This window comes from Procambarus clarkii, chromosome 30 (assembly GCF_040958095.1).
Source record: "Procambarus clarkii isolate CNS0578487 chromosome 30, FALCON_Pclarkii_2.0, whole genome shotgun sequence".
NCBI classification, from domain to species: Eukaryota; Metazoa; Arthropoda; class Malacostraca; order Decapoda; family Cambaridae; genus Procambarus; species Procambarus clarkii.
Genome location: NC_091179.1, coordinates 20,192,798 through 20,202,359, shown reverse-complemented (window position 1 = coordinate 20,202,359; position 9,562 = coordinate 20,192,798). Strand labels below are relative to the sequence as shown.

Genomic DNA, 9,562 nt, shown 5'->3' with positions numbered 1-9,562 from the left:
TCAGGATAAGGATTTGGGATGGGACGAGGGGGGGGAGGGAATGGTGCCCAACCACTTGGACGGTCGGGGATTGAACGCCGACCTGCATAAAGCGAGACCGTCGCTCTACCGTCCAGCCCAAGTGGTTGTGCGGTCTTCTAATGAGCCACAGAAAACATGGGGGCCAGATTCACGAAGCAGTTAAGAAAATACTTACGAACGTGTACATTTTTTCTCAATCTTTGGCGGCTTTGTTTACAATTATTAAACAGTTAATGAGCTCCGAAGCACCAGGAGGCTGTTTATAACAATACCAACAGTTGATTGGAAAATTTTCATGCTTGTAAACTGTTTAACAAATGTAACCAAAGCCGTCAAAGATTGAGGAAAGATGTACACGTTCGTAAGTGCTTGCGTAACTGCTTCGTGAATCTAACCCCTGTTGTTTAACAAGTTCCAGCTCAGGTGCTATAGTAAAAACGAAAATACCAAAGCGGAAACCGTCAAATCACACAATAAAAAGAAAAAAAGTACTAACAAAAGTTTGGTAGTAATGGTATCGGAAGACCTTACTCTGAAACATCACAATAAAGTAGCCGTCACACCACCAAGAAAAATGACAGGTTGGATAACAAGAACCTTTCAAACACAAGATGTCGTACCACTGATGATACATTGAAGGCACTAGTGCTCTCTAGGGTGGACTAATGTTGCATTTTATCCACATTCACAGCAGGAGAAGTTGCTGACCTTCAGATCGCGCAGAGATCTATCACACACGGACCCCATTATATAGACCATCTAGTTACCCCTTAAAATGGTTTAAATCCGAATTCCAAAAAGTGTAGGAAAGAAAAATGAAAAAATCCTGTCAAGAAATCAAGAAATCCTCTTGAAAAATATTAGAGGATTGGTTCCAAATCCGAGGACGGAAATAACACCACATGAGACCAGAAGGCATGGCAGGAAGTGCAAAATAGCCCCAATGAAGAGCAGAGGTGCAACAGGTACTCTGAGAGACAATTCAATCAACATTAACACCCAAGACCGTTCAACACTCTCCTTCAACACATAAGAGGGCATAACCAGCCGTCCTCTCACGGTATTCAAAAAGAAAACTCGACACCCACCTCCAAAAGATACCTGATCAACCAGGCTGTCAGTCATGCGTTAGACTGCGAGTTGGGGCGTCTAACAGCCTGGTTGACCAGACCACCAACCAGGAGGCCCTGTTCTGCAGAGATCAGGCTGCGGAACGAATAGGTAGGTAGTTTAACGTGGGAGAGATAGAGAGATGTTGTTGAACGGGGAGAAATAGAGAACTGTTGTTTAGCGTGGGATAGAGAACTGTTGTTTAACGTGGGAGAGAACTAGAATGACCTCATGACAGAGGCCCGTAAGGCGAGGTTAATTATCAGTAGAAAGTGATAAATCATTATGACAGCAATTGCAAAAGTTGATATGATAAGAGAAAGTTAGGTCGGGATTTATTGCAAAAACAGATACGTATACTTACACAAGTTAACACACACGCACACACACACACACACACACACACACACACACACACACACACACACACACACACACAGACACACACACACACACAGACACACACAGACACACACACACACACACACACACACACACACACACACACACACACACACAGACACAGACACACACACACACACAGACACACAGACACACACACACGCACAGAGTGGACAAGGTTTCCATATATTCTGAATATAGGCAGTCCAAGAGCGCTGCATAAGTGGCAGGGTAACTGAACTGTCTGCCGCTGAGAGGCTGTGTATGTGTGTGTGTGTGTGTGTGTGTGTGTGTGTGTGTGTGTGTGTGTGTGTGTGTGTGTGTGTGTGTGTGTGTGTGTGAGGGGGGGGTTAAGAATAGGGTCGCGGGCGGGATTGTAAACTGCAAAAACGAGGGGGAGGGGGGTCTGGTGATGGGGGGAAAAAGGGGGGTAGCTGGGAGCGTGTGTGTGGGGGGGGGGGGGGGAAGAAAATGGGGCGGGGTAGAGGGGGGTGACTGAGTTAAAGAAGGGTTGATGGGGGATGAGGGGACGTGAGGGGTCGCCAGGGAAGGGCGTTGTCCGCTGACTCATACAAGGGGAAGGGTTGAGGGGAACTGACAAAAAAGTGAGAGAGAGAGAGAGGGGAGGGAGAGAGAGATGAGAGAGGGGAGAGAGAGAGAGGGGAGGGAGAGAGAGAGAGAGATGAGGTGAGAGAGGTTATGGGGTTCACCAACACACATGGATCACATAAGATGACAGCTGAGGTGTTGACACACACACACACACACACACACACACACACACACACACACACACGCACACACACACACACACACACGGCCTCCTCAAACGAGAGTACTTAAAAGTAACTATTTCCTGTAAGTTGTTCTTTAAGATTCACTACCTGGGACAAAAAGTCCCAAGTAGCACGGGCTATGGTGAGCCCGTATTATTTGCTGGAAAGTACCAATATCTTGTGACGGACCACCCATAATACTAACTCCCTCCCACCACCATGACCTGAAACCTTTCTTGAAGACCTAACCTAACCTCTCCTAGGAATCCTAGGTCCTAATACATACCTAGTCCTAATATAGTACATATGTGTACTATATGTGTACATATGTGTACTATACTAGGCCTAAAAATATTAATTTTTTTTTGCTTTATTTTTTCCGGACTCTATAAAATTAATAGTGTAACAGCCTGGTTAACGAGCCTACCAAACAGGAGGCTTGGTCAGAGACCGGGCCGCGGACACGTTGATCCTCGGAATCATGGAAAGGTAAACGAAAGGTAAGGTAAGGTAGGCGATCCATCGATCACTACATACTGGTACTTTCCACCAAATAGTTACTATACGTACTATAGTACAGGGTTCTCAAAGCTCTCCAAAGGTACTCTCTAGAAAGGAGACGAGATACCAAATAATATACACCTGGAACCACCAACACCTCGCGCGGTGCTCCTTAGTACTCACCGGACGTTTAACAAGTCCACTGCGGGCTCACCATAGCCCGTGATACTTGCAACTTTTTGTTCCAGGTAGCAAATCTTAAACAACAACAGTCCCCAAGTCCGTCTGGGTGGCTGTGTCTACCTTCCTCAAACCACACGACTAACTAATCACTTCTCTTATGCAAATATCAATTAAATGGCAGAAAAACAGTTGTCCCAGACCCCAGCGCAGCCTCCAGGAGCGACAATACTCATGCCAACTATTTGGGTAAAATTAGGGGGCAGGGGGACAGGGGACAGGGGACAGGGACAGGGGCAGGGGCAGGGGACAGGGTACAGGGAAAACAAAAGAGTAAGGGCAGGGACGCGGGAAGGAAGAGAAGTCAGAAACAGGAAATATAGAACGAGTTGATACCTGGTTGATGGGGTTCTGGGAGATCTTCTACTCCCCAAGCCCGGCCTGAGGCCAGGCTTGACTTGTGAGAGTTTGGTCCACCAGGCTGTTGCTTGGAGCGGTCCGCAGGCCCTGACTAGATGAATTCCTCCTCTCCTACACCTACAAATCTCTTCAGCCCCCCAATTTACCTCCACCACCCCCCCCCATCACCCCCTCTTCAGCGGGTCGTGACATTTCCTGAGGAGCATCAATCAGGTTTGACCTTTCCTGGCGGTCCAGAAGAAAGGTCACCGTCACACACCAGCTACCGTACCCCCACCCCCCTCTTCACCCTCCAACACTACAAGGGGTACCTGTCCCTCCAACACTACAAGGGGTACCTGCCCCCTCCAACACTACAAGGGGTACCTGACCCTCCAACACTACAAGGGGTACCTGCCCCCTCCAACACTACAAAGGGTACCTGATCCTCCAACACTACAAGGGGGTACCTGCCCCTCCAACACTACAAGGGGTACCTGACCCTCCAACACTACAAGGGGTACCTGCCCCTCCAACACTACAAGGGGTACCTGCCCCTCCAACACTACAAGGGGTACCTGCCCCTCCAACACTACAAGGGGTACCTGCCCCTCCAACACTACAAGGGGTATCTGATCCTCCAACACTACAAGGGGTATCTGATCCTCCAACACTACAAGGGGGTACCTGCCCCCTCCAACACTACAAGGGGGTACCTGCCCCCTCCAACACTACAAGGGGGTACCTGCCCCCTCCAACACTACAAGGGGGCTACCTGCCCCCTCCAACACTACAAGGGGGTACCTGCCCCCTCCAACACTACAAGGGGGTACCTGCCCCCTCCAACACTACAAGTGGGTACCTGCCCCCTCCAACACTACAAGGGGTACCTGCCCCCTCCAACACTACAAGGGGGGTACTTGCCCCCTCCAACACTACAAGAGGTACCTGCCCCCTCCAACACTACAAGAGGTACCTGCCTCTTGGTACCAAATAATTGCTTAATACTTTATTGCTCATAATAATTCCACACAACAGTTACGACTAATTATAACAACATTTAGAAATAATGAAAAAATCATTGTAAACAACAGTAATAATGACAACACTTAACTCCATCACTAATACACAACTGTTAACAAAAGTCGACAAAAGAGCAGCCGGGTATCGAACCCTTAACGCTACCAACTGACGACAATTTAAAGGCCGGAGAGTTAAAGTCGACTACCGGGGGGGGGGGGGGGGGGGGGGGAGTGGGGGATATTTTAAGGTCAGAGCCTTTAAAGCCGAGTGGTGGGGGATAGTGCCGAGCCCGAGTCAGGTGGCTCTATGCTCTCTCCTCCATCACTAGTCAGACTTCTGGTCTTAAATACAAGTTAAAACCATTTTTCCCTCGCCACCAAAAAGACTTCTCAGATCGTAGTAGTTCCCTCTCACACTCCATCAATCTCTCTCCCTCTCTCTCGCAAGCTATTTACTCCTGGTTATTATCATGCTCATCAAGCGCACACTTATCAAGCCTGGCGACAAGCGGGGCGTCTTTGAGAGCGCGGCAGGAACGCCGGAGTAGCGGACGGGAGGGCAGGATAGCTTTAACATAACCTGGTTATAGAGCACTCTGACGTCACGCTCCCGCCACCTCACGTCACCCAACGCCACCGATATCATCCTAACTCAATTCCCACTAATACACATCCAACGTATTTCCTTTTTTTTTGCAGATTTTACGCATTAAAGGTTTTTTATGGTTTTTATATTGAGGCGGAAATGGTGATGTTTGGAGGTGGTGAGATGTTGTGGGAGAGGTGCGAGGCTGGTGTAAAGTGGTATGTGGCAACTCGCACCAGCTGGCCGCCGGGCTGGGGTGTAAACAAACGAGTTGGCGGGAAACATCTGGGATATTTGTAGGGCGTGCGGCTGGGGTGTTGTTCCGTCTGTTGCAGCGGCTGGGGTGTTGTTCCGTCTGTTGCAGCGTCTGGGGTGTTGTTCCGTCTGTTGCAGCGGCTGGGGTGTTGTTCCGTCTGTTGCAGCGGCTGGGGTGTTGTTCCGTCTGTTGCAGCGTCTGGGGTGTTGTTCCGTCTGTTGCAGCGGCTGGGGTGTTGTTCCGTCTGTTGCAGCGGCTGGGGTGTTGTTCCGTCTGTTGCAGCGGCTGGGGTGTTGTTCCGTCTGTTGCAGCGGCTGGGGTGTTGTTCCGTCTGTTGCAGCGTCTGGGGTGTTGTTCCGTCTGTTGCAGCGGCTGGGGTGGTGTTCCGTCTGTTGCAGCGTCTGGGGTGTTGTTCCGTCTGTTGCAGCGGCTGGGGTGGTGTTCCGTCTGTTGCAGCGGCTGGGGTGGTGTTCCGTCTGTTGCAGCGGCTGGGGTGGTGTTCCGTCTGTTGCAGCGGCTGGGGTGGTGTTCCGTCTGTTGCAGCGGCTGGGGTGTTGTTCCGTCTGTTGCAGCGGCTGGGGTGGTGTTCCGTCTGTTGCAGCGGCTGGGGTGGTGTTCCGTCTGTTGCAGCGGCTGGGGTGGTGTTCCGTCTGTTGCAGCGGCTGGGGTGGTGTTCCGTCTGTTGCAGCGGCTAGGGTGGTGTTCCGTCTGTTGCAGCGTCTGGGGTGTTGTTCCGTCTGTTGCAGCGGCTAGGGTGGTGTTCCGTCTGTTGCAGCGGCTGGGGTGGTGTTCCGTCTGTTGCAGCGGCTAGGGTGGTGTTCCGTCTGTTGCAGCGGCTAGGGGTGGTGTTCCGTCTGTTGCAGCGGCTGGGGTGTTGTTCCGTCTGTTGCAGCGGCTGGGGTGTTGTTCCGTCTGTTGCAGCGTCTGGGGTGTTGTTCCGTCTCATGCAACTGCTGCAGGAACTCCGGAGGATTCTTGTGGATTCAGTGGAATCCCATGTTATTGTTTAAGATTCAGCTACTGGGAATAAAAAATTCCGAGCAGCACGGTCTATGGCGAACCCGTAAGTGGAGACAGTGGAAAGCCAGGTTGTGCATTGTCGTGGTGCAGGGGTAAGGTGCGCGGCTGGAATTACCTTGATCGCTGGTTCGAAATCACCTCACTACTCCAAACTATTTTTTTCACTAATATACCCAGTTAGTACGTTTAGTTTGTGTAAATAATAATAATAATAATAATACTCATAGGTTCGAGTCGTTATCACGGCTCCTTACAACACAAACGTCCATATACAATATAGCATTCATAAAATACAGATTTTTTAACCCCTGTCGTATAACTTGCTGTTTTCCAGTGTAATATTTGTGGACAATATCTCGCCATCCGACATCCAGCCGTCATCACCATTTTCACTATGGCTGCCAAACACTTCCAGCTGGACGACTAAAGCTGTCAACCTATCAAATTACGTTTATCTCACTGACGTCTATTTGGTACCAATTGTACAGTTTCAGTACGAGGGTCGTGTGTGTGTGCGTGTGCGTGTGCGTGTGCGTGTGCATGTGTGTGTGTGTGTGTGTGTGTGTGTGTGTGTGTGTGTGTGTGTGTGTGTGTGTGTGTGTGGATGTGTGTGTGTGTGAGTGTGTCTGTGTCTGTGTACTCACCTAATTGTGCTTGAAGGTTGAGTTTTGCCTCTTTGGTACCCGCCTCTCAACTGTCAATCAACTGGTGTACAGATTCCAGAGCCTACTGGGCTCTATCATATCTACATTTCAAACTGTGTATGGAGTCAGCCTCTACCACATCACTTCCTAGTGCATTCCAAGTTGTGTGTGTGTGTGTGTGTGTGTGTGTGTGTGTGTGTGTGTGTGTGTGTGTGTGTGTGTGTGTGTGTGTGTGTGTGTGTGTGACAGCCAGTGTCCAGTGTGTTGTTGACTATCGGCCTAGCACCTGGTGACGATCTTTTACCTGGTGACGCTTAACTGATAACGGCAGGTATTTGTAAACTTAAACACCTGCTGCGTCTCCGCTCCGTGAGACGTTCATGACGACGTCACTCTGACGTCATCCTCCTGCTGCTGCCAGCGAGGACGTCACTCTGACGTCATTCTCCTGCTGCCAGTAAGGACCTGCTTTGGGATCCATACCAAGCGCGGGGTTCGGGGGCTTCTTGTCCACCTTCAGTACTCAATTATGAGTTTGTCATTAGTTATCTAATTGTTATTGATTATTATTAGAGAGAGAGAGAGAGAGAGAGAGAGAGAGAGAGAGAGAGAGAGAGAGAGAGAGAGAGAGAGAGAGAGAGAGAGAGAGAGAGAGAGAGAGAGAGAGAGAGAGAGAGAGAGAGAGAGAGAGAGAGAGCAGGCAGATGTGGTACACACACACACACACACACACACACACACACACACACACACACACACACACACACACACACACACACACACATCCCGACTGCTTCCATTACCAATGCGTAATGACGGAACAGTTTAGGCAAGACCCAACAACATGTACATGTCACAGTTGTCACCCAGAGGTCAGCTGAGGGCCAGGACCTGGGTGCCAGGGGGGACAATCCAGGTCACATCAATCACAGAACTAGGGACGCCACTCTACACCAGGGAAGACAATAACTACCCAATCATACCAAGGTAATGACTAGTGCCCACTGGTGCCTGTGGGGTCATCCTTGAGACTGTGAGGAGGGCGAGCAACGGACACACCAGGTGCATTGTGGGTGAGATATATCCAGGTCAGGGCTAAGTTACCTCGGGTCACGGAGTCAGTTTCTTTAGGCACGGGGCCATGAAGTTACGTTAGAGGACGGGGCCATGAAGTTACCTTAGAGGACGGGGCCATGAAGTTACCTTAGAGGACGGGGCCATGAAGTTACCTTAGATCACTGGTTACTGGTTGATCAGTCCAGCAACCAGGAGGCCTGGTCGACGACCGGGCCGCGGGGACGCTAAGCCCCGGAAGCACCTCAAGGTAACCTCAAGGCAGAGTACGGGGCCATGAAGTTACCTTAGAGTACGGGGCCATGAAGTTACCTTAGAGTACGGGGCCAGTTGGTAGAGGAGGGTAGAGACCAGACACACGTACCTAGGGAGGAAGAGAGAGAGAGACAAGGTTAACACCAGACAAGACACCTGTAGGCTCAACACAGGTGTTTTAACCTCTGTTCCCAATGTTTCCAAACAAAACACACACACACACGCACACACTAAGACACATACACCAGCCCGGCCTCTCCATTTGCCCCTCCGTAACAAATGCAACTGTTTCGCCTAACCAGAAACGAACGAACCCAAGCAACCCACCATAATCTATCGAGACTGATACATAGAAAACGCATTATTGTTTTGCCAACATTGAAGCGCCGTCAACTATACGGCGTCTCTCGTCTACGTCTCTCTTATAGCAGATTGGTTGATGACCAGACCACACACCAGAAGATCAAGAGACGTTTTGGTCCGTCTTGGACCGTCTTGGTCCGTCCTGGACCGTCTTGGACCGTCCTGGACCGTCCTGGACCGTCCTGGACCGTCTTGGACCGTCCTGGACCGTCCTGGACCGTCTTGGACCGTCCTGGACCGTCTTGGACCGTCCTGGACCGTCCTGGACCGTCTTGGACCGTCCTGGACCGTCCGGGACCGTCCTGGAGCGTCCTGGACCGTCTTGGACCGTCCTGGTCCGTCCTGAACCGTCTAGGACCGTCCTGGACCGTCTAGGACCATCCTGGACCGTCTAGGACCATCCTGGACCGTCCTGAACCGTCCTGAACCGTCTAGGACCATCCTGGACCGTCTAGGACCGTCCTGGACCGTCCTGGTCCGTCCTGAACCGTCTAGGACCATCCTGGACCGTCTAGGACCGTCCTGGACCGTCCTGGACCGTCTAGGACCGTCCTGAACCGTCTAGGACCGTCCTGAACCGTCTAGGACCGTCCTGAACCGTCTCGGACCGTCTAGGACCGTCCTGAACCGTCTAGGACCGTCCTGGACCGTCTAGGACCATCCTGGACCGTCTAGGACCGTCCTGGTCGATCAAGTCCCAATCGACTTGATAATGATCCAAGACGGACGGGAACGTCGTCGCTTCTGCATCTTCAGGTGTGTGGTCTGGTCATCGTGAGTTTGATCCACCAGGCTGTTGCTCGGAGCGGCCCGCAGGACCACATACCCACTACAGCCCGGCACTTCTTGCGGACCACGTGACAATGAACCACACAGCTCTACAGTGACCTGAGGCAAAAATAACACATTTACCCTTAATCCTATAGAGCCAATAGAGCAAAAAGGGACAAACA

General features: G+C 50.9%; 1 protein-coding gene across 10 annotated transcripts in view; it reads right to left on the bottom strand.

Moving 5' to 3' along the window:
- The window catches only part of LOC123765432 (orphan steroid hormone receptor 2), a 217,852-nt gene that overhangs the window by 102,521 nt on the left and 105,769 nt on the right, over window positions 1-9,562 (bottom strand). Inside the window, exon 1 of one of the 10 annotated variants that reach the window (XM_069334019.1) lies at window positions 4,504-4,562. The exons of the other annotated variants lie outside the window; for them this stretch is intronic. The gene's annotated coding sequence lies outside the window, so the exon portion shown is untranslated. Of the gene's footprint in view, window positions 1-4,503; window positions 4,563-9,562 lie in introns of those variants that run through there. 10 annotated transcript variants of the gene reach the window in all.